Below are 24,170 nucleotides of genomic sequence, written 5' to 3' on the forward strand. Positions count from 1 at the left end.
GTGTTGACTTGTTGAGTGATGTTCTGATGGCACTCAGTTTCTTCTTTCATACTGGTGCCTATGTTATATAAATAGAGATGAGTTTCCTCACCCTGTCTGCCAGATGTTGTACAACAATAGCAAGTGCTGCCCATGCAACACTACTAAATGATCTGTTTTAACCCGTTGCGTGCTAATGACGAGCTCAGCTCGTCATGAGGCACGGTTGAGCTGCACTCCTGACGAGCTAAGCTCGTCACGGCCGATGGAACGTTTGCACGCGGGAATAATTTCCCCGCTGTGCTGAACGTTCGAAAAACGGGTGTGGCCGTGACGAGCTCAGCTCATCATGAGTGCAGCTCCGCTGTGCCTCATGACGAGCTGAGCTCGTCACAGCATGGCGGCACCGCACGCGACTTCCTCCCCCCCGCACAGGAGGCGAAAAACCCCCGCAGGGAAGGGGTTAACAGGGCTCCTGCTGTTTCAGTCAACATCAGGTCAGTGAAAACGTCTAAGCTTCTTGCCACTGGAAATGTGGAACAAACACGCATGCTAAACACCTTGACTGTTCCTAATAAACTGATGCAGGTGCTGACTCTGACCAGAGCTATAATTCTCTCTGTGCTCACCTTATAGATATAAGAGACGTTCAGTGACTGAAGCGAGCAGCTTCTGCAGCGGCCTTGAAACGGTATGGGGTGTGTGTACGTAAAAGAGAGAGAGAGAGAGAAAGGGAAACCCTGTCTGGTTAGCTGGCTGGCTTGAAGTCAAATAAGCTGTCGCCCTCAAGGGAAGAAGAAAACGAAAGTGAATGTGAGCACAACAACAAAGCACAGAGGCTGTCTTGTAGCCGTTTCAAGGGCAAGTGCCTGACTGGAGGAAAGGCGGCAAATTCACAACGGTGGGAAAAGTAAACGATTGCGTCCTGCCGGAGGGAAAGAGTGACGTCATCGTCAGCATCTTGGTAAGTTCCAGCAAACGCCGTTTAGCTTATTCAGTTGCGTGCGGCTAGAACGCAGATATATGTGGAAAATGGACGCTGCGGCAGGTGCAAATGTGAAAGGACGCGTTTTTAGGGCAGGCAGCAGGCTGATGTTTAGAAAATGAACCATAAAAAAGAGTGCAAATTGCAATGACGTGTTTGCTGATCGCACCCCCTCTCCCACCACCATAGAACGTACACACCAATTATGTGCCATCTATTGTCACTGCAGAAATTCCGTGCATCGCGTATTGCATGTTTACCAGTATCAGAGGTTGAAATGAGATCACGGCCGCGAGGAGCAATTTTCTCGATTGTGACAGGAGAATTACTCGGAGGTAAGAACATGGTCGCTGCAGAGGCTCGGTTTCTGCTGCGAACGCAGGCTGCTAATGGGTGAGAAAGCCCGCCATGATTTGCTGAGTGAGAGAGAGCAGGGCAGCCGGGATGCTGAGGATGGAGGGGCGTCCCTGAACACGCCTACGCAAACCGACCCAAAATATTTCGTTTTATCAAATGCAGTAATTTGACAAAGGGCCACTTAAAGGGACATGCTCGTATTTATTTATTTTATGAATATTTGCAGTACATTAAACAATTTGCAATTGTCCTCTACATTTTATATTTATATTTTAAATTATATTTCTAAAGTGTATATTTTATATTACCTCGTAATTTCTACACTCACCTTGTTCTTTATTTTCGAGTATTTTCACTTTACATCAATGTAGGTTATGTGCTTATTTTTTCCTCTGCACTTGTTATATGTTCAAATTATTGAAAATTGCCCAACGCAACAAAGATTTGCCCCCTGTCTTCTAAAATAGCTTATTACTTTATAGCAACCCCACGCATTATCTCTTGTGTCCCACATGCCCTAATGTACATGTGGGATAAACCAGTTAGAACGCACCAGGGGCTGTATTATTAAAGTGCCCCGCGGGCGCAACAGGCATTTGCGCACGCTTTGCGTGCCCGGGGGCACTTTTTTATTACAGAAGTGGCCGCAGAAGCTTGTGCGTCCCCTTCTGTAATACTGAACGCGCTGGCACATATACAGCACTTCCAATAAGAGGCCGTTCCATCATTTGCATGGAGGCATGACCGCAGGCAAATGAGGAAATCCCTTTGCCCCCGTGCCCGCACCGAATTACAGATGTGGGTACAAAGGCAAAGAAGCTCTCAAGAGGCACACTTTTTTAGGTGTCAGAGCGCCCCCTTATTGCAGCCCTCTGGCGGGGGGGGGAGGGGATCCCATGGGGCCTCCAGACATCCCTTGCAGGCGGGTGCAGTCATTGGCTGCATCTGCTTGCAGTGGGATTTCTAATCCCCTTCAAAAGCGCAGGAGGGTTGCCGCCTGCACAGAGTGGCTTTAAAGCAGCCGCTCCGTTTTTCACATAAATGCGTTGCCCTCATGACAGCGCAAGTCCAAGGCTGCCCTGGGGGCAGCATATTCACCATTACGCGCCAACTTTTCCTTGATTGCGCTGGGAAGACCCTTTGAAAGGTGCACCCAGCGCAATCCAGGGAAATGCGCTGCATCCATAATATGGCCCCAGGGGTCATAGTATACAAATCCCCTGGGGCCGCAATGTGCGTTTGCACCTGCTTTGCCCGCTCCCGAGGAACGTTGGTGTTACAGAAAGGGCCACAGACGCTTGTGCAGCCCCTTTTGTAAGACCCATAGCGCTGGCTCATATAATATACCAGCGCTATCTTCAGAGGGCATTCCCTCATTAGCATGGGGGCGTGCTCCATGCAAATGAGGGAATCCCTTTGCCTCTGCCCCAGCACTGTATGACAGACGGGTTCAGAAGCATAGAAGCTCGAAGGAGTGGCACTGAGAATGCGCCATTTCAGTGGGCCCCCTGATGGCAGCCCTCTGGAGGGGAAAAAAGCAGTCCCATGGACCCCCTAAACATCCCCTTGCAGGTGGGTGTTGTCACTCACTGCACCCGACTGCAAGGGTATCTCTAATCCCCCTTAAAAGTGCAGGTGGGTTTCTGTCTGCACTGTGAAAAAATGGAGCGGCTTCAAAGCATCTGCTACGGATTTCACAGAAATGTGCTGCTTACGGCACAGCACAAGTTCGCAGCTGCCCTGGGGCCAGTGCATTTCCCCTAATACGGCACATTTTCCTTGACTGTACATTTCAACCCCTTGCATGCTTATGACGAGCTCAGCTCGTCATGAGGCACAGTGGAGCTGTGCTCATGACGAGCTGAGCTCGTCATAACTGCTGCGGCCCTCCCACGGGCAACTAATTCCCCGCCTATGCAGGCGTTCTATGGGAGTGGGCGGAGTCGTGACGAGCCCAGCTCGTCATGAGCACAGCTCCACCGTGCAGTATGACGAGCTGGGCTCGTCACGAGCACCGAGGCGCTGCGCGCGGCCCCTCCCCCGCAGTGCAGGGGAATTAGCCCCACGTGGAAGGGGTTAAACGGTGTGCCTTGCGCAATCAAGGAAAATACACCGTACGTGTAATACAGACCCAATTTGCACTGTTTTGATGTGAGTCTTGAAACTCAGAACACAGCCATACTCATTAGTTCTGTTTTTTAATTGTGAATTATGTTGTGCTTACTACCCCGGAAGAGGTTTTGAATCGCTTTTTGACCAGTAGCACGCTACTCTGGAACTCAAAGTGAAGCAAAGGTGGATTAGTATAGGGAAAAATAAGATGTCAATTTGAGCAGTGGTCATGTGAGTCTGGTAGTTGGATTGAATAGGATAGAGTCTAGAACCGTGGTACTCAATGTACGGCCAGTGGGCCGCTAGAGGCCCGGCAGGTCTTCATTTGCGGCCAGCCGACCTTGCCTTGCAGTTTCTAGGTTTCCAGTGAGGCCGTCAGTGAACACAAAAGATAAGCGCAGGAGCATACTTAGTGAATAGTTATTAAATGCTCCTGCGGCCATCTTTTGTGTTTACTGCCCACCTCTGTGACGTCCCACACCACACTGTCGGTAAGCTTCCCAAAAGGCCCTTTAAAAGTCAGCTGTAAGCTCTTTCAAAGCTGACTTTTAAAGGGTTTTTTGGGAAGCTTCCTGTTTCTTGTTGCCGATGTAAGCACATTCAGAATTTGGACAATTGCGCCTGGAGAGATAGAGACACAAATAGAGAGACAGAGACACAGAGAGACAGAGACACAGATAGAGACATATAGAGACAGATAGATGGATGGAGACAGATAGATAGACAGAGACACAGATAGACACAGATAGATGGAGACAGACAGATAGAGATAGACAGATAGAGAGAGATAGATAGAGACAGACAGATAGATAGATAGAGAGATACATAGGGGCAGACAGATAGATAGAGTCAGACCGACCGATCGAGACTGACAGATGGCTGGAGACAGACAGATGGATGGAGAATGACAGATGGATGGAGAGAGAGACAGATAGATCGAGATTGACAGATGGATGGATAGATAGAGACAGATAGAGACAGACAGATAGATAGAGACAGACAGAGACAGATAGATAGAGAGATAGATAGAAATATATAGAGAGATAGATATAGATGGATATACATAAATAGATAGCTAGAGATAAATAGATAGTGATAGATAGAGATAAATAGATAGGGATAAATAGAGATAGATAGAGATAAACATGATAGACATAAAGATAGATAGATATATATATATATAGATAGATGGATAGATAGATGGATAGATAGATAGATAGATAGATAGATAGATAGATAGATAGATAGATAGATAGATAGATAGATAGATAGATAGATAGATAGATAGGGATAGATAGATAGGGATAGATAGATGAATATAGATAGAGGGATAGATAGAGATAAATAGTTAGAGATAGAGGTAAATAGATAGAGATTATAGAAATAAGTAGATAGAGATAGATAGAGAGAGATAGATAGAGAGATAGATAGATAGATAGATAGATAGATAGATAGATAAATAGATAGATAGATGTGTGTATGCTGGGTCTGTTGGCTCCGTGGACTAATGCGCCCACTGCAGGGGCCTGTGTTTGACCTCATGGTCACAGTTTTTTTTAAACTCTACCCGCCCCCCACTGACCCCGCCCCCTCCAATGCAGCCCTCGGCCACAAACCACACTGTAAATTTGGCCCCCGATAGAAAGTTTGTGAGTACCCATGGTCTAGAAGATGTTATGTGGGAGATATTAAGTATTTAATCTTTTCAGGAGGTGAGTAGGATGTAGGCGTAGATATTCTCTTCTGCCTGCTTCTTTTGGTAAATTGTATGGCCGATTTAAAGAATGCAGTTGGATTTCAGGGTAAACCCACCAGGGACCTGGGAGCGGTTTATAGAGGGTGCAGTAATGGAAGGGTTGTCTTAAATCAACTAACTCTATCAGCTTGATTATAGCTTGATTCTAGCCCTAAGTTGAAGTGTCATTTCTCATTGTCTTCAATGTAAAGATAAGGTTTATGTAACTTCAGATTTGCTGTAACTCTGTTAGAGTTACCCTTGTGATGGATCCACGTGTTAGGGTCTAACCTGGAAGGACGTTTGTTGAGCGTTGTTGGGTTGGACTGGTTGGTAGTCATGAGTGGGGGAAGTGGAGTAAATATGTGTCCGATGTATAAGATTTTATTGCTGTGGGATGTGCTAATCCGTTTACCACCGGACATTGTCTGGGCTAAGTTAAATTGATAATTGTTATGTTATACCCTCTTCTCAGCAGCTCTTGAAGCTAAGATAGGGAATTTTGTCAAGGTTAGGCTGAGGGTGCACCTAGTTTGTGTGTCTTAGAGACCTAGTGCTTTGCTCCATTCTTCAGCCATATTCATTTTTGTCAGAGAATTCAGTGGAAATATGCTGGTCTTAGAGGTCTGGCTGGTATGTGGAGCCGTACTAAGGTATGATCCAGTCAACCTTGTAATGTTGTAAAGTTGTAATGTCTGATTTGCCTTTAATGGAGACTTCAAGCTCCTCAACCATGCCCACATGCACTCCACAACGCCGGACTAGCATACCTCAACAAATGCTCACCTTCTACACCCCGAACCGCCAGCTTTGCTCCGCTTCCCTCGCCCTGGCTGTTCTAGCAGTAGCTGCAACCCCCCTCCTTCCCCAGTGCCGTGAGACCCTCACGGGCGATTAGTGCGCTTTACAAATGATTGATTGATCGATTGGTTGAATGGAAAGTCACACCTTGAAGTCACATTATTTATGTTAAAACATCATCTGTTTTTACGGTCAGCCTGAACATTTTTCATGTGAGATCTTGGGACTCTGAAGGTTCTTCATAGAAGGGCACCTTTCTTACTTGAGGGACAAGGTACTTTTCTTTTCAAAACTGACGCAGTTAATTTGTCATTGAAACATCGACCAAGTTACAATGCTCCATTGCTTTGCCCAGGGCACCAATACTTTCGCAAGGTCAAAGTACTAAACGAGTACAGTTTTATAGACGTGTGAACAAAATGATAGCCAGATCCCGTTGTAGAGGATTCAGTGAGATCAAGACCAGAATGTTTTTCCAACCAAGAAAATGTTTCAATAGGACTTTGTAGAACACTACAAATGGGTAACAGGGTCTACCATGTTAATTGTGTAAAACTCCAGCATGAAGTGTGCACGGCTTGGAAATGGCATGACTGCTTTTATGTGTGGTAGGCTGATTCTGAGTTTTGCAGCTGTTACTTTTTTCTATAAAGTAAGACTAACCATGTGGCTCCGTGTCACTGGACTATCATGTTTCAAGTTCTGTGCTTCTCTTATGCAAACAATTGTAATTTAATATTTTAACCAAAGTGGAGCACTGAAAGTGAATAAAGAAAATGCCCAGAATGCACTGGGTTACTCAATGAGAACCCGGTACTGTGGCACTGTGTTCCCAGTGACATGGAGTCATTTGGTAACCCTTGATTATCCCTTCCTCTTTCATTTTACTTGATGGAGAAAGGAGGGCCAGGAACAGAGTTGAAAAAGAGAAATTGCCGAGGGATCTCACAAAGTGCCTTTGTTACTTTAAACAACCATCTGGCTGGACTTCCTCTTTATCAAAGAGAAAGGTGTTACTTCCTTATTTGCTCAGTGAAAGCTGGAGCGGTGTTTATTGTGCAGAGATAAGATATTAAGCAGTGGGTTCACAGCAAAGGTGCTGAAACAAAACTGATTAAGGAGTGAGTTTTATGAGGGTCTCAGTGTGAGGGGAGGATGGGGAATGTTATTCCCCAATGCCATCCTTCTTTCAGATGTCTATGGCAAGAATATTTAGGCTTCTTAAAAAACAGTGGATAATTTTAGTTTTTTTAAACAAAATCTTTCATGTGTCAAAAACTCATGGATTTCAAGTTGTGAGGGCCATAGGGCAGGAAATTAAATGAAGCTTAACCTTTGCTGCACATTCTGAAAGGGTGCATTGGACGGTGTACTTGATACAATTTTTTGACTTGCTGGTCCTGTTTCTATAAAAATGGTATGCTGAACAAGAAATGAAGAGTTTTGCTGTGGCATTCGTGCAGAATAAATCATCTTACAAGAAAAGGATCACCTTCACCTGTATAATGATTTTAGGATTTAGGCGATAAGCCTAGTACCAATTCAACTGTTTTTATGGGGCATAATATTAGGCAACGGTTTTAGTGTTTGTTACAACCTCTGCTAAACCCTGAAAGCAGAAGACCTCTGATAATCATTGTTAACCCCGACTTTGGAAGGTTGCATATTACTGTGCCAACTGTAAAAATGAATAAAATTAACAAATTAATATCCGATTTATAAAGTGCTATGCTGGCCAAGGGGCGTCTCGGCGCTGGCAGAATCAAGTCTGGATTGAGAAGAACAGCAGCTGGGATTCAAGTAAGACAAAAAAACAAGTTTTCAACTTTTAATGAAAAATATTTTAGCTGGAAATAGATTTAAAGTCCTGAGGAAGAAAATTCCTTGCCAACTTGATCCTAGGAATGGCCAAAAAGAAATGGGAAGATGTCCTAAGCAGATGACCAGGGACATAGCAGTGAAATTTCCCTTTCGAGTAAGAAGGTCCAAGATCATAGAGGGCCCTGTAAGTAAGACACATAGATTTGATAAGAATAGTTTCTTGACTGGAAGCCAGTGAAGAGTTTGCAGAGAAGGCTTTACAGAATCACTTTTGGAATGACTAACAAACGTTGTGCAGCTGCATTCTGAATGTCATGTAAATGGTTAACAATGCAGAACGGCTACGTAAGAGCAAGGCATTCTCATAACCGATTCTTGACATTTAAGTGCCTGAACAAAGGTCTTTATGGCAGAAAAGGAGCGAGGCAGAAATATTTTGCGTAAAGTTCGCAAGACGAGAAAACAAGAGGTGGACACCTTGTTGACCTGGGAAGCAAATTGAAGACTACTGTCATTGAATATGCCAAGATTTCTGTTTGGAGTTCACTTGTGTTGGAGGGAGACCTAATTCCTCAGGCAACCAATCGGGTGACCACATTTCAGGAAGTTTTTCAAAGATAAGAATTTCAGTATTGCTGCATGCATATATTGACAAAAGTGGGGCTGAACACTTCTATTGAAGGGTGTGGAACAGAAGGTCCCTAAAGCTACAGTTCGAGTTCTATTCGATAGGTTAGGGGGAGCCATATGGCTACTTTTCCTTCATTAAAGGAAATGTTTAAGAGAAAACTTAAAACTTGCCTTTTGTGCAGGCCTAAGCCTCTGTTCATTTTCTGTTCACTTTGCTTTGCCCCGGGACTTCTTGGAGTAGCTGTTGCACACTATACATTGCCATCTTCATCATCAGTACCTGCAGAGCCCAGGGTATGAGACTGCATCAAATGTTGCTTAGAGGTGCAATAGGACCAATGCAGCTGTGCTTCCTTGGTCTAGAGAGAACCTGAGGTCATCAATAACTGCAAGTAGGGTGGATACCGTGCAGTAGAAAGGTCGAAATCCAGATTGGAAATGATCAAGTAGATTGTTTTCTGCCAAACTATTGGAGATTAACTTGTTGGTGATCTTCTCAGTTATTTTGGCTAGAAAGGAAGGAGCGATATAAGTTTATAGTTGGCTAGGTCTATTGGGTTCGCATTTGGTTTCTTTAGCAAAGGGGTACAATAGCAGCTTTCCAGGCCTTTGGAATCTCTGAAGAGAAAGAATACTAAGAAATGTGAGGACTGGAATGAGAATGGGCATCACTTATTTAAGAATAGCTGGAAACAGTGCTCTAGAGGGAGCCTGATTTGATTTGACTACAGTCTTCTAAAATCAGATTTGTGAGATTGGAGGAAATTCACAAAGTTGAGGTCTATTGACCTCAGTGATAGCTTTTGTTCATGTTTATACTTTTCTCTCTGTAATCTTGACAGTTGCATTGTGGGAAAGCTTATGCTCATATAGCTGGCACGTGTTGGGTATGGGCACAAACCTTGAATTCCCAGATCAACGCAGTCACCCCTCTCTGCTTTCACAAATTTCGCAAGATAGGAAAAGTCTTCAAATTGCTCCCAGGTAAGGTGTACCGTCACTCAGGCCCTAATCACCTTCCAATTAGACCACGGCAACGCACTCTACGCTGGGATCACCACACACCTTCAGCAAACACTTCAGACTATACAGAACTCTGCTGCTAGACTCATCCTCGACCTCCCTAGGTGGACCCACATCACCCTCACCTCAGAAAGCTCCACTGGCTCCCCCTACAGAAGAGATTCCAATTCAAGCTGATGATCCATGCCTACAATGCCCTGCACAACCAAAGACCAGCATACATCAGCCATTGCCTGAATTATCACCACCCTTCCCAGACAACTACGCTCCGCCTCCCTCTCACTCGCCCCAAACCCCTGCATCCACTGAAGCAACAGCGGAGGACGCTCCTCCTACTTCGTGGTGAAAACATGGAACAACCTCCCTCTGCAACTATGGACCTCCACTTCTCTACTGGAATTCCGGAGAGCACTCAACCCCTGGCTGTTCAACTGAGTCAATAAACCACACGAAAGATACCAAGGGTCTTACTAATTGTGTTCGCGATTGGAACCTGTTAGTGTCCCAAACCACATATACCAAGAGGTTAGTTAATAGATATCCACAAGAGAAGAAAGGGAAACAAGTGTAGTAAGAAAAGAAAAAGTGTACCCATCAGCCCACACAATAGTGGAACTTCGTCATCTGGGTTTTTTTTTAAACAGCTGGTGTCTAGTTAGCTCTTCCACAGGAGAAATCCTGAGGCTAGCTGAACTTAGACCCACAGGTTGTACCATCAACTGAAACCGATGAGAGTTTTTGAGGGCTGAAAGGGCAAGTTGCAGTGCTCAAAAGTTGTGAAAAAATGAATGAAAGAAAAGAATGATCTTAGTGATTAAAAATACCTGTCTTCATGTCTCTAAGAAACTTTATTAGGTACGCCCATCAAGACGGTATGATTAAAAGCAGAGTGCAAATAGTCTGGAAGAAATTACTATGCACCATGAGTGATATTTGGTCAACATGTTTCAGCCCTTAAGGGCTTTCGTCAGGACCTATGATGTACACTACTGCAACACTTACCACGTGCTGTGATAGATAATTTTCATAGTGTAGACATATCCACTATTACAGTTGTATGTCTGTGTTTATCAACCTTCTCCTGTGAACAAAGTAAAGTGAAAGACACACAAAAAGAAACACAATACATAAATCTAGTCACAATCCAACATATAAAATGTATTGATACTCTGTGTGTCTGTTTTAGTTTCACCTTCCAACTCACCCAATTTTGTAGGGAGGAAATGCCTCACCTGGCACTCGCTCAGGACACTAGAGGCCACGCGCTGAAATTTTCAGAATGATATAAGATTATTTCTAATGTTATTTGGACTTATATGCCAAATCCTTATTATGTGACAGAAAGCAGATAGGGGGGTTTTTGGGTTCTAAACGAATAAGGCCACTATATCAGTGACAAAAGCCATATCATCTTCAAGTGTGAAAAAAAGAAGAGAATTTCTATGAGCAAATTAACTTATACATGAAAAGAATGTTTTTAAAGTCTCCATGCTTACAGGAGATGGTATCTGTAAACAAGTAAAAGTCAAACAGGTATTAAGTGATAAGAGAAGGTAATCTAACTCTAGTTCGCTAGATATAGTTTAGTCTGAGTTCAAATAACTAAGCTCGTGAAACTACCTACCAGCAACACACAGCACACACTCACCTCTCTGTCGTTACCTCGGTCTGGCAGCTGAGCCGAGGGGGAGGTGGTGTTGCTGCGTGGAGCTGGGGCTTATTAAGCTACAACGCGGACCTGAAAGGAAACTGCATTTAATAAGCAAAAGCTTATGATACGTTCGTTGTTTCCAATGAGAGACGCCTAAAAAGGCGACTCATTTAATAGGTTCTGCTGTAAGAGCAGACACGTCTCTCCATTGGTGCAATATCTGTGCCCAAGTAACGCCCGCGTCAGCGCGCTCAGATTCGCGTGTCAGGGCCTGAGAAAACACAGTTGTAGATGCGCATGCGTGGTAAAGAGCCGTCTTTGCGGACCACAGTGGAACCGTGTGTTGGAAAAGGCCTCGGTTAATGATTGGGCCATCAGACCGGAACCGGAAAAAATCCAAGTGTGTGTTATTTTAGATGCATGTTGGTTTAAGTACATAATGATCGTGTTTACAAAGGGTCCAGCCCTTCCTCAAGATGAAGTGACTGTTGAACGGTATGTTAAGCGTACCGCTGCTAATGCGATTATTTCCAAACTGACGCCGCCCCTGCCGACTGAACCTGGGCCAGACATAAACAGATGGGCATGCGTAGTAAATAATCGTCTTAGCGGCCCAAGGTGCCTCTATGAAATGGCCAAAATAGATGATTGGGCCGAATAAACCGGAACCGGAAACAATCCGTATGTGTGTTCGACTAGGTTCATACGTCTGGGAAATGTATTCCCAAAGGGATTGTTCAATAAGGCACTACTTCCGAGGGAAAATGAATACTTGAATAGTACTAAGACTGGAGGAAAGGTATATAGTCTAATAGGACCAACTCATATTTCCTTCCATATGTATAGCAGAATGGTATTGAAACCGGAGGAAAGATATGTAGTATAAAGGGACCAACTTTTATTACCTTTCATTCGTATAGCAGAATGATGTCATGTTTATATGGCAATACTGTAACATAACCAAGCCAGAGGCGGAACTAGATGTTCTATTGCCCCCTCGTATTGCGCGTGATTTATTTATTACTGCCCTGATCACCTCATGTTGCAGCTCCAGGTGTTATTTGAGGTCTCACACAAACTAGTATGTCGATATGGCACTCATTGTATGGAACCAGAAGGTAGAGTGCTTTCGATGAACTACAATTTTTCTGCAGTTGTGGTAGCAAAAATCGGAGTTAAAATTGGAAGACATTGCACAATGTGAGCACTAGCGGCGAAACTTAGACACAGCAAGCGTATCAGATATTATATCCAAATAAAATGGTATCAAAAGCAAAGGTTCTATTGTAAAGCAGGAAGGCAATCAACGACCGAAATTACTTTAAGTATTGCCCGGCGATGTCGCCTCTTATCCCACAAAGTATAATTCAATGAAGAGGCAGGCGCTGGAGACTGGAAGGCGGGAAACAAAGGTTTATTCTCTCCGGAGGAGAACACATCAGATCAGACCACAGGGTATCTTCTCGAGGTGCTCTAACTGCATCTCTGAGGCCTGGCCTCTTATACACGCATTTATGGCAGGAAGACATTCTTTATTACAATAAAGGTACTTTGAAGTATGAAATACATCCCCGGAATCTTCCGCTTCAGACCCGTTCCCACGCACCCTTACAGTGAGAATCCCCTCCCCAATCACAATACAAGTCTGTCATCTGACGACAGGAACAGCAGGGCATTCCGCCGATTCCCGGAATGCGTGTGGTGTGACGGATCTCATGGGGTGGGGGCCTTGATCTACTGTAACTCCTTTGAAGAGGGGCGATTCTTTATAGTTGGGGCCATAAACTGCATCCGCCGGGCTAGGTGATAGCCTGGGACCGGCCTGGACAATCGGACACGGAGGGAGAGGGGTGTCAGAGGGTGTGATAGTGCATAGGAAGAAAGGGAGGTGTCGGGCAGGCACGGGGTGTGATTCCCAGGGAAGAGCAGTGTAGATGGAGGAGGTTTTATGGCCCATGCATGAGAGAGGGAGAAAGGGGGGGGACCAGTGCGTGGGGGAGATGTTTGTGAGGGTGGAGAGCCGCGCTGAGGATCGGCGGCGTGCAGAGAGGGGGTCTGATCAAGGCATCTAAACTGGCTGCCATGTGCGACGAAAGTGTGGCATTGGGAAAAAGGCAAGATGGCGCAGACAATGTTTATCAATACAAATTAATTTTCCACAGTCCTCCCTTTTAACATTTCTCGCCAACTTGTTAATTCGGGTCGATCCCCATAATGCCACGTACTTCTGCATCATACAAAGCTTTCATGTGTTCAGTCTGTAAGTCCAAAGTCTTTGGGCAAATGCAATTCGAAAATAATGAACACAGAGGAGGTAAACATTGGATACCCAAGCAACACCCGCATAGCACCACAATCGGAATTAGAATGAATGTGAACAACCTCCACCCCCAGGCTTTCAGCGAGTCCCAGAACCAGCTCCCGAGCGACCATCCGTCTTGTTCTTGGTGTACTTCAGAGGACAGTCTATGGAGGTGTTCGATGGCCTTGTAAACAGAAGGTGAATTGTCTGGCACGTAGGTGCAACAGCTGGACCCAATGATGCGGCATGCTCCTCCTCGGTCTGCCAGAACCACGTCTAGAACAAGGCGGTTCTGAAGAGCCACCAGGCGGACTGCCTGAAGCTCTGCGGTGTTATTGGTCAAGATGCCGGCTGTGATGTTCATGGTGGTTTCAACTGCCTGGGTCAAGTGTTGGATGGCACGGCTGTTCGCCATCGGACCCCAGAATGGCACAAGTCCCTTCACGGCATCCAAGAACTGTGCTCCTGTAGAGTCGGCCTGGTCGATGTCCCTCGCACGCTTTTGCCGGTGGTGGCTTGCTGGGGCCACATACGTAGGTGGAAGGATGAAGGCAATGTAGCACGTGCCCCCCCAACCTTTGGGGAGCCAGGTGTATGCTTTGGTGCCGCAAACAAAGTACATATTTGGAGAAGTAACAAAGGAGGGAGGGTCGGATGAATCCAGTGTTCTGGTGATGGCGCAGGCGCTGTGGCCCACCAGTTGCGTTCCCAGGCCTTCGATGCACACAAGACCTGAGACGTTGACGACAGACAGGGCCACAGTCAGAGTGGCGGCTGTTCGTTTCCGGAGGTAGGAGAAAGTGGGTCTGGCTGGGTTATGGAACACCTGCATTTCCACTCGTTCTTTGGCAGGGATGTCCATGTGAATAGAGGTACCAGAGGTCAGAGGGCAAAAAGGAGTAGCGGTTCGCCCAGTCTTATTCAGCCATACCCCGTGGTAGAAATGCGAAACAGTTCTTTCTGAAGTGGCATTGTCTTTAAAGCTTTCTTGCAGAAGGATCAGCCAGGCAAGACAGGAGCCGTGGATGGAAAAAGGCAAAGGAATGAATGGGATGGAGTGTCCGGTTGCATGGGGCAGCAGCCCACAGATCCAGCAATTAGTGGCATTAGCGGCAAGGTTGTGTTGGTGCAGCAGTTGCACAAAGGAGTTATTCCAGAACTCCCTGCGCCTTTCTCGGAGCTGTGGTGAAAGGGCAATCAGGAAGTGTTCCTTGGTAGTTATCGGCAGTTCAGTGGGGAGTAACGTTTTGTGAGCGGGTGTGCTTTCTTCGACGATCCAGAAGGTTGTCATGAGGAGGAGGCAAAAGAGAAGGGTAATGAAAACGGCTATAGTCTTTGAGCTGTGCAGCTTGTCAGTCTTTGGGTTTCGGTAGGTCATCTTCGGATATCCAGTTGCTTCCATCATCGGGGAATCGGGCGCTTCCATCTTCTTCAGAGTGCTCGGTAGCGGGCAGAACCACCGACTTCCTCTGACTTCCCTTCGGGCAACCTTGAGTGTGTTAGGCTACCGTTCTGAGATTTCACCTAGTCAGTGGTCTGCTTTGCCGAAGCTCCTCCCTAGGTTGTACCCTTCTCTGGACGGCACAGTGGGATCGGGAAACTCTGCCAGTTCGAGTGTTTCTGTGTCGGTGTGACAGCTCAACGATGGTTTGTCTTTTGTCAGGAGCTCTTCTTGAGTCGCGATGTCTTCTTCCGTCGTCATGGTTGATGGGACGCGTTTACAATGGTGCGCATGCACCCAGTGACGCTTGCCTTCCACTCGAAGGGCAGTCCGTGTAGTGATCAGGACTTGCCAGGGGCCCGTCCACCGAGGTTTCAAGCTTCTGGCACGCTGGAAGTTGCGGATCAAGACGTGATCCCCCGGGCGATTGTCGTGTCCTGGGCCCCTGGAAGCGTCTGGGATGGCTTGCAGCACCTGCTGATGGATGACAGTTAAGATTTTAGTGAGGGTGCACAGATAATCAGACATTAGGACGTCTGGGACGTCATGGATCGAAGTTGGCCTAGGCGCGGCCCAAATGTTCATTGGCCGCCCGAATACTACTTCGTAGGGGGTCAAGTGGTGCTTAGTGGGGGTGGAACGCATCGATAGCAATGCCAATGGGAGGGCGTCAGGCCACTTCGGTCCGGTGGAGGCAACAATATTAGAGATTTTTAGCTTGAGTGTGGCGTTGTGTCGCTCGACCAGGCCTGCAGATTGGGGGTGGAAGACTGCGTGAAATTTCAGTTTTACACCCAACCCTTTTAGGATAAGTTGGATATGAAGTGGGGGCCGTTGTCACTCCATAAAATCCGACAAAGGCCATATCGGGGGAAAAACTCTTTTAACAGGACTTTGGCAGTGGTCATGGCAGTGTTGTCGCGTGTGGGATAGGCCTCCACCCATTTGCTGAAGGCGCACACGACAACAAGGACGTACTTCAAACCCAGGCAACGTTCTAGCTGAATGTAGTCCATCTGTAGGACTTCAAAGGGATGGTCGGGGACCCCGAACCCACCCCAAGGGACAACAGTTCCTTTCCCTGGGTTGTGTGGCAAGCAGATCAAGCATTGCTGAACTAGGCGTCTAGCAGAGTCGGGAATCTTGTCGTTGTGCCAGACTCGGGTGATGAGTTCAATCATGGGAGCAGATCCTATGTGTGCTGGGGAATGGGCCACAGTCAGTATGGGGATCAAGTAGGCATTGGGTAGCAGCCATTTGTTTGTGTCTTTTGTCAGCCAGCAGCCTTCATCATCTTTCAGTCCCACCCGTGCCCATTCAGTCAGTTCTTGGGGGGAGCAGGCCATTTGTATGTCCCTAATGTGTTCTCTAGCGTCCTTCCATTTCTCCGTCTGTGACCTAGTCACGTACATGCGTGTGGTCGTCCTATTCTCGGCTGTGGTTCGGGCTGTGATGTCAGCTAGTGCGTTCCCTTGTCCAATGAGATCTGTTACTTTCTTGTGCGCCTGGCATTTGATCACCGCTAACCGCTTGGGGAGGAGGACTGCTTCGGTCAGGGCAGAGACTAGATCTCCATGAAGTATGGGTGTGCCATGTGAAGTCAGGAATCCCCTTTACTTCCATAAGAGCCCAAAATGATGAACCACCCCGAAGGCATACTGGCTGTCAGTGTAAATGTTTGCGACTGTGCCTGCTGCTAGGATGCATGCTCGTGTGAGGGCAATCAGTTCTGCTGCTTGTGCGGACCGTTGGGTGATGCGGCCCGTCCGGGCTGTGGTGACTGCATAGGCAGCTGAGGTCGTACCGTCGGGGAGCTTAATGCACGAGCTGTCTACCCATAGCTCTCCGTCAGGGTCTGGGATAGCAGTTTCACGGAGGTCGGCTCTACTTCTAGTTTGCTCGTCCGTGAGGGTCACACAGTCATGCATAGGGGACACATTGGGATCGTCATCAGGGAGAGGCAACAGGGTGGCGGGGTTCAAAGTGGTACATCGTTTCAGTGTGATGTGGGGTGCAAGCAGAGTCAATTCGTAACCAGTCAGTCGTGCGCTAGTCAGGTGCTGAGTCTTGGTCTGGTTCAGGAGGGTGTCGACAGCATGGGGGACCAGCACAGTGAGGGAATTCGAAAGTACGATCCCCTCACTTTGTCGGATAGAGACGGCAGCAGCAGCTACCGCTCGAAGGCAGGTGGGCAGAGCTCTGGCTACGGGGTCAAGAGTGGCATAGAAGTAGGCACAAGGGCGTTGTTTGGGACCCATGGGCTGTGTTAGGACAGACAAAGCGCACCCCTCCCTTTCGTGGGTGAAGAGGGAGAAGGGCTTGGTGTAGTCGGGGGTTCCTAGGACAGGGGCTGAGCAAAGGGCATCTCGTAGTTCTTGAAAGTAGGATTGGCACTCAGGGGTCCAAGGGAGTGGGAAGGGAACATCCTTAGCTAACAGAGAGAGTAGGGGTTTGATTATGAGACTAAAGTTTGGCAACCACTGCCGACAGAAGGACGTGAGACCTACTAAGGAGCGAACTTGTTTCTGAGTTTTGGGAACAGGGGTCTCTAGGATGGCCCGGATCCGATCGGGTGTGAGCTTCCTCCCGTCTTTGGACAGGAGGTGGCCTAAGTATGTCACCTGGGGTTGGCAGAACTGCAACTTCTTCTTGGAGACCTTGTGACCGTTCTCCGCGAGGAAGTGCAGGAGTTGGATGGTGGCTGCGATGGCAAGTGGAGTGGTGTCGGCAGCCAGGAGAATGTCGTCGACATACTGGATCAACACCACTCCGTCTGGAAGCTGGACTGCATCCAGCTGTCTCTTGAGAGCCTGGCTGTAGATGCTGGGGCTCTCAGTGTAGCCCTGGGGTGCTCTACAGAATCTATATGAACGGGCCTTTAGGGTGAAGCCGAAGAGGTATCGGCTGTCTGGATGGATGGGGATGGTAAAGAAAGCATTTTTGAGATCTATGACAGTGAAGACAGTGGCAGTGGGGGGGGATCAGGGTCAAGATAGTGGTGATGTCGGAGACTACTGGGTACTGAGGTACAACTACTTTGTTCACTTCTCGGAGGTCAATAATGAAGCAATAAGCCTTCTCATCTCCCTCGCCTTGCTTCTTAACAATGGGTAGGATAGGGCTGTTACAGATGTTACTGACTACTTCCTCTACCACTCCTGCATCGACTAAGGACTGAATGATTTCTACCAATGCCTTCTCGCCCTCGGGCGATATCCGATACTGTGGAAGCTTTGGGAGCATAGCGTCTGACCGTACAGTGATGTGCACAGGGTCTATCATCATGCGTCCTACGTCTGAGTCGGTCTTGGCCCAAAGGTACGAGGGTAATGTGTCTAGTAAGGACAAGTCAGCGTCAGTGATGGAAAACATGCGTCGGGTGGGACAAGGCCTGAACAGATTCTGGTTATCGTACAGTATGACTCGTACCCCGTCTGGGGAACATCGAATGGTGGCTCGAAAGTGCTTCAGGAGGTCAAGACCCATAATGGCGTCGGGGGTGTTGGAAGATAGCAGGAAGGTCGTGTCTGTGATGTTGTTCTCTAAGTCAAAGGGAATCTGTGTAGATAAGGGATTAGTAGAGGGCGTTCCATCAAAGCTTATTGATGTCACGTGTGAGCCAGACAAGGGTGCCCTTGGAATCAGTCGTTTAGATAACGCACTACGTGTTGCCCCAGTGTCCACCAAAAATGGGGACTTCGTACCCAGGACCTTAGCAGTGACATAAGGACCTTGCTGGTCAACACAAAGCTCGACTGGATCCCTCCCTTGTCCCTGGCTGTCCTATGCGAAGTCGTGGGCGTTTCCGCAATCGGACTGCTGATACTGATTCTGTCGTGGGCGGTCAAATGTGTTAGGTCGGTTTGATCTGTCATAGTTAGCGTCATTGGTGTGTCCCCGTCCCTGGTCCCTGTTCTTTTGTCCGTTTGTCCCGTCCCTAGCCTCTCGGTTCTTGTTCATTTCATGGAGGGCCGGGCACTGTGACTTCCAGTGACCATATCCCTTACAAAACGCGCATTGGTTTTCGTCTAAATCCCTACGACCTGCATAGGGTACGGAAGTTCGTTCTCTGGAGGGTGTATTCTTAGGGGCTGTCGACTGGTAGTTTCCTTTGGAGGGTTCCCTACCTATCGTCACCCCCTGCAGTTGAGCTATCATAACCCTCTCTTTCAACTCCTTCTTTTTTCGTTCGGATGCCCTGTCGTTCTCATTCTTCTGATGTTCATAGTATTGGGCCATCTGGAGGATAGCCGCGGGTTTAGAGGCTGCCCAGCTGCTTTCGCTCGCCTGCAGTTTTTGAGAAACCTCTTCCACCAGACCCTTCACAAAGTTCTGGATGAACAAGTGGTGTCCGGTTGCAGTGGTCATATCTTGGCCGCTGTAGTCGGAGAACACCGTTTCGAACCTAGAGAAGTATTCCGAGGCGTCTTCTTGCGGTTTCTGTCTACAGGCCGTCACTATTGACCAGTCTATTTTCTTCTCGGGAATCAGGGTTTTGAGTTTCTGGACGATCTTGTCCGGGAGTTCAAGAATAGCCGTTACGGGTTTCTGTCCGGCTCCTCGTTGCTTGTCGATCTCATCGAGTTGTCTCCAGGTATATCCGAACAGCTCAAGGTGGTCGACCTTGCGGATCTGCTTCCACACATCAGCTGGCAGACATAACCCGAAGAACAAATCGATGTCCGCTAGGGTCATGATAGTGGAACCTAAGGCTGTACCTAGTTCAGTGTAGAAGGCAGTGGGGTTTTTCCGTAAATCAGGCAGAGATTTTCGGAACGTCAGAATATCCTGCCGATCCCATGGTTGGTAGACCCAGTTGTACACTACCCTTCCTCGTGCATCCTGATGGTTGACATCATCGTGTGTTCCCTGACCTCGTGGGGGGACCCAGTAGGGGGCAGCCTCTCTTATCGGCATCATGGTGCTAGGTTGCTCTATTCGTGGTTCGGTCGCTACAGGTGTCGCAGGTTTAGCTTCCAACTCTGATTCAGTGAGGTGGCGGAAAACCTCAAGCGTACGCGCAAGGAGGTCCGTCACGTCACACTCGCCCTCATCCCCGATATCGACCTTTCTATACAGAGCCGTTAGGCTCTCGGGACCTTTGTCTCGGTATCGGTCCTCATAAGTATTTAGGACGTAATAACACAGTTGTACGACAAAGTGTCGTCTGTGGCTTCCTGCATATGAGTTGAACATATCCATGATGTGCTCCTCACTCTCCTTTCGTTCTACTAGTGTCCTGACTACTTTGTCAATCCCTGCTCGCTCATCTTTGTTCAACCTGTTCGTTCTCGTGAGATCTGTCTTTCGGGCCTCGTGGTCATCTAATATTGCTGTTTGTTTTATATCTGGTACAAGGGGTTCGGCTGGCGCGGAGGCCATGGGGGCCGAGGCCCTGGTGCTACTCTCGCCTGTGCTTGGGGGCAGCGAGTGTTGCGCTGAAGGTTGGGAAGGGGCATATGGAGGGGGCATGTAGATGATCGGAGGACCTAATAAGAGGTCATCGTTGGTTCGCTGTTTCGAGGGTAATTCAGGGTAGAGCGCAGAGGGTGTTCTAACGGGACACTGACTCGATGTTTCGGTTTCTCGTTTCCGCTTAGCTTCCTCTCTCTCCTTTATCTCTTCCTCTACTTTCTTTGCGGCTAGGTGAGCTGCTTTACGTAGCTCCTTGTCTATCCTAGCTTCCTCTTTCTTTTTCCGCTGTACAGCTTCTTTGCGCCACAGGCCAACGCTGTCTAGCATGGTCGGTGTCGTTCTACGAGTTTTTAGAACTTCATCTAATGGGTCTAGTTTGCTTTCTTCAAAGGATCCTATCAGTGGCCATTGACTCTGGGGCTCCTTCTTCGTATACCTGTGCCGTAATTTGCTATATGCTATAGCGACTAATCCATGCTTTGTGAACATGTCCTTGTTATGGGTGCCTTCCAGTGGGACTGGATGATCCACCTCTAACAAGCGGTCCGGGTTGAATCAGCTACCACTCAGTGGGGAGAAGATAGGCATGACAGATTACAAAGGGGGACAAAGGTCCGCACTACCTATCCTTCACTACCTGCAAAGACTAGACAGAATATTGCTATTCTACGTTGTTTGCAAACAGTGAATGCTTCAAGAGAACTAGATCCAAACAAACAATCAGTGGGGAGAAGATAGGCACGACAGATTACAAAGGGGGACAAAGGTCCGCGTTACCTATCCTTCACTATCTGCAAAGGGAGAGAGACTCTTTTTATCCCTCACCGTTTGCGGACAGGGAATGCCTCAAAAAGGAGCTGCTCTGACAATCAAAGAAAAGGCAGCTACTCTGACAATCAATCAATCAAACAAACAGTGGGGAGAAAAGATAGGCACGACAGATTACAAAGGGGGACAAAAGTCTGCGTTACCCACCCTTCACTGTCCACAAAGGAAGATAGAGTATTTGTACTCTTCCTCGTTTGTAAGCAGCGAATGTCTCAAAGAACCATCATCGTTTCGCAATTTGTCGTTTTTACACGACCTTACCCGGACCGCATGGGCTGTTTCTCGTCTTCCGCGTCCAGCGCCCGATCGTCCTCCAATCTCCGATATTGCCGCGGCACTCCTGATGGTTCCCAGTCAGGACCGTAGATCACTCGAGAGAGGTCAGTTTGAAACCAGTGAAGTTCGGATGATCGGCTGTCAGACGAGTGTCTATCGGACAGGAGCTCTCCCGATCGTTGCAGTCGTTCACTCTGTCGTCAGGACCTCTCCCACTGGATCCACGTGTCGCTGATGGGCCCCACGCTTGGGACGCCAATTGTAAAGCAGGAAGGCAATCAACGACCGAAATGACTTTAAGTATTGCCCGGCGATGTCGCCTCTTATCCCACAAAGTATAATTCAATGAAGAGGCAGGCGCTGGAGACTGGAAGGCGGGAAACAAAGGTTTATTCTCTCCGGAGGAGAACACATCAGATCAGACCACAGGGTATCTTCTCGAGGTGCTCTAACTGCATCTCTGAGGCCTGGCCTCTTATACACGCATTTATGGCAGGAAGACATTCTTTATTACAATAAAGGTACTTTGAAGTATGAAAGACATCCCCGGAATCTTCCGTTTCAGACCCGTTCCCACGCACCCTTACAGTGTGAATCCCCTCCCCAATCACAATACAGGTCTGTCATCTGACGACAGCAACAGCAGGGCATTCCGCCGATTCCCGGAATGCGTGTGGTGTGACGGATCTCATGGGGTGGGGGCCTTGATCTAATGTAACTCCTTTGAAGAGGGGCGATTCTTTATAGTTGGGGCCATAAACTGCATCCGCCGGGCTAGGTGATAGCCTGGGACCGGCCTGGACAATCGGACACGGAGGTAGAGGGGTGTCAGAGGTAAGCATGAGCGAATTTTGCGGATCTCGCGTTCGCGAATTTTGCGGATTTGCGGATTCGCAATCCGCAAAATCCGCGAATTCCCGCGAATTTGCGGATTTTTTTTTTTTTTGTGTTCGCCCGTGTTTCTGCCAGTTCGCGAGGGTTTTGTACACTTTCGCAAATTGCGAACTTACCTGTCGGGTCGCAAGTTTCGCGAACTTGTTGTTTCTACGTGTCCAGCCTGTTTGGGACACTCTTCTTCATCACTGCCACTCTCTGTCACCACTGCCACTCTCTGACTACTCATGCCACCCTCTGGCCCACCCATGCCACCCTCTGTTTCATCACCACACCCTCTGGTTGTCCAGTGTACATTATTTTCGGCAAAGCAAAGCACACCTTCCCTGCCTCAAGTGACCTGAATTAATTTGGGGCTGATTCATGTGTCACAGAATATTTTTTTAGCTGGCACCTGCTTCCTTAGTGCGCCCTGATTAGTGATCTTTTGCACTTGCTAAGTGCTTTCATTGTTGCAAAATTAGTTACAACACCTGCCCTGCCCCAACTGACAATAATGAATTAGGGGCTGATTAATGGATTTTAACTTCCAGCCTGGCTCCTGCTTGTCTCCCTTAGCTGTAATTCAGGACCTTTGTGGCATATGTGTAACTATTCTGAGGTTCAGAGCAGGGTCACATAATAGTTTCAACTGGCAACTGAACTCTGGAGGGGCCCCTCAGGAAGCACTCCAGGAAATGGCTACTAATGATGAGCCTGAACTTTTGAACCTGGTAAGTAGTTACTTTCAGTTTTGCTAAGATCGTATTTCTGCAATTTTGCACTTATTCGCGGGGCGCGAACTCACGCGAACAGTGCGAGCAGTGCGAGCAAAATCCGCTGCTCGCGGATTTGCGGATTTTGCGGGAAATTCGCAAATCTCGCGGATTGCGGATTTCCCGAAAATCCGCAAAATCCGCGAGCGGAACGGATTTTCCGCCCACGCCTAGTCAGAGGGTGTGATAGCGCATAGAAAGAAAGGGAGGTGTCAGGCAGGCACGGGGTGTGATTCCCAGGGAAGAGCAGCGCAGATGGAGGAGGTTTTATGGCACATGCATGAGAGAGGGAGAAAGGGGGGGGGACCAGTGCGTGGGGGAGATGTTTGTGAGGGTGGAGAGCCGCGCTGAGGATCGGCGGCGTGCAGAGAGGGGGTCTGATCAAGGCATCTAAACTGGCTGCCGTGTGCGACGAAAGTGTGGCATTGGGAAAAAGGCAAGATGGCGCAGACAATGTTTATCAATACGAATTAATTTTCCACACTTCATTGCATTACAAACTCTAGTTTGATATTGAATAAACCATAATGAATTAGTTTTTAGTGTTCCAGAAAGTAAGATCTAAACCCTGGTGTCCTCCGAACTCGGAAACAGAGTTAGTAATGCATATCTCATAACCCTCAGAAATTATTGTGGAACGATGCGTTTTTTTTGGAAATGTGAAACTACAGGTGAATAGGTCCTTTAAAGACATAATCGGTGTTTACAGCTGCATCCATGGGATGTCATCATTCAACCCTGCGGTATCACATTTCAGTTTGTAAATCCATTTTTGTTCTTTCCTCAATAAGAATTGGGAAATGTCACTGACGTGTTGGGGTATGAAGGGTTGTTCCAAAATGACCCACTGTAGATCGTCTGCAAGATGTTTCATTGTGAGAAAGTGAGATGTCAACCGGGTCGCTTGTTTATTGCGCCTGATTGTGTTTTTGTGCTCCTGTATGCGCAGTTTAATCTTTCTCGTTGTCATTCCTATATATCTCAGCATACACGGGCAAGTGATCTGATAAATAACTTTCTCGCTGTTGCAGTTGGTTACTTGGGCACAGATATTGCACCAATGGAGAGACGTGTCTGCTCTTACAGCAGAACCTATTAAATGAGTCGCCTTTTTAGGCGTCTCTCATTGGAAACAACGAACGTATCATAAGCTTTTGCTTATTAA

The 24,170-nt window shown here is 47.5% G+C and overlaps 1 protein-coding gene across 1 annotated transcript in view; it reads left to right on the forward strand.

The window, feature by feature from the left end:
- Positions 1-788: 788 nt before the first annotated feature.
- The window catches only part of TRAF1 (TNF receptor associated factor 1), a 239,901-nt gene continuing 216,519 nt past the window's right edge, over positions 789-24,170 (forward strand). Inside the window, exon 1 of the mRNA XM_086920989.1 lies at positions 789-943. The gene's annotated coding sequence lies outside the window, so the exon portion shown is untranslated. The remainder of the gene's footprint in view (positions 944-24,170) is intronic.

The sequence above is a fragment of the Lissotriton vulgaris genome, chromosome 5 (genome assembly GCF_964263255.1).
Source record: "Lissotriton vulgaris chromosome 5, aLisVul1.2, whole genome shotgun sequence".
Taxonomy (NCBI): Eukaryota; Metazoa; Chordata; class Amphibia; order Caudata; family Salamandridae; genus Lissotriton; species Lissotriton vulgaris.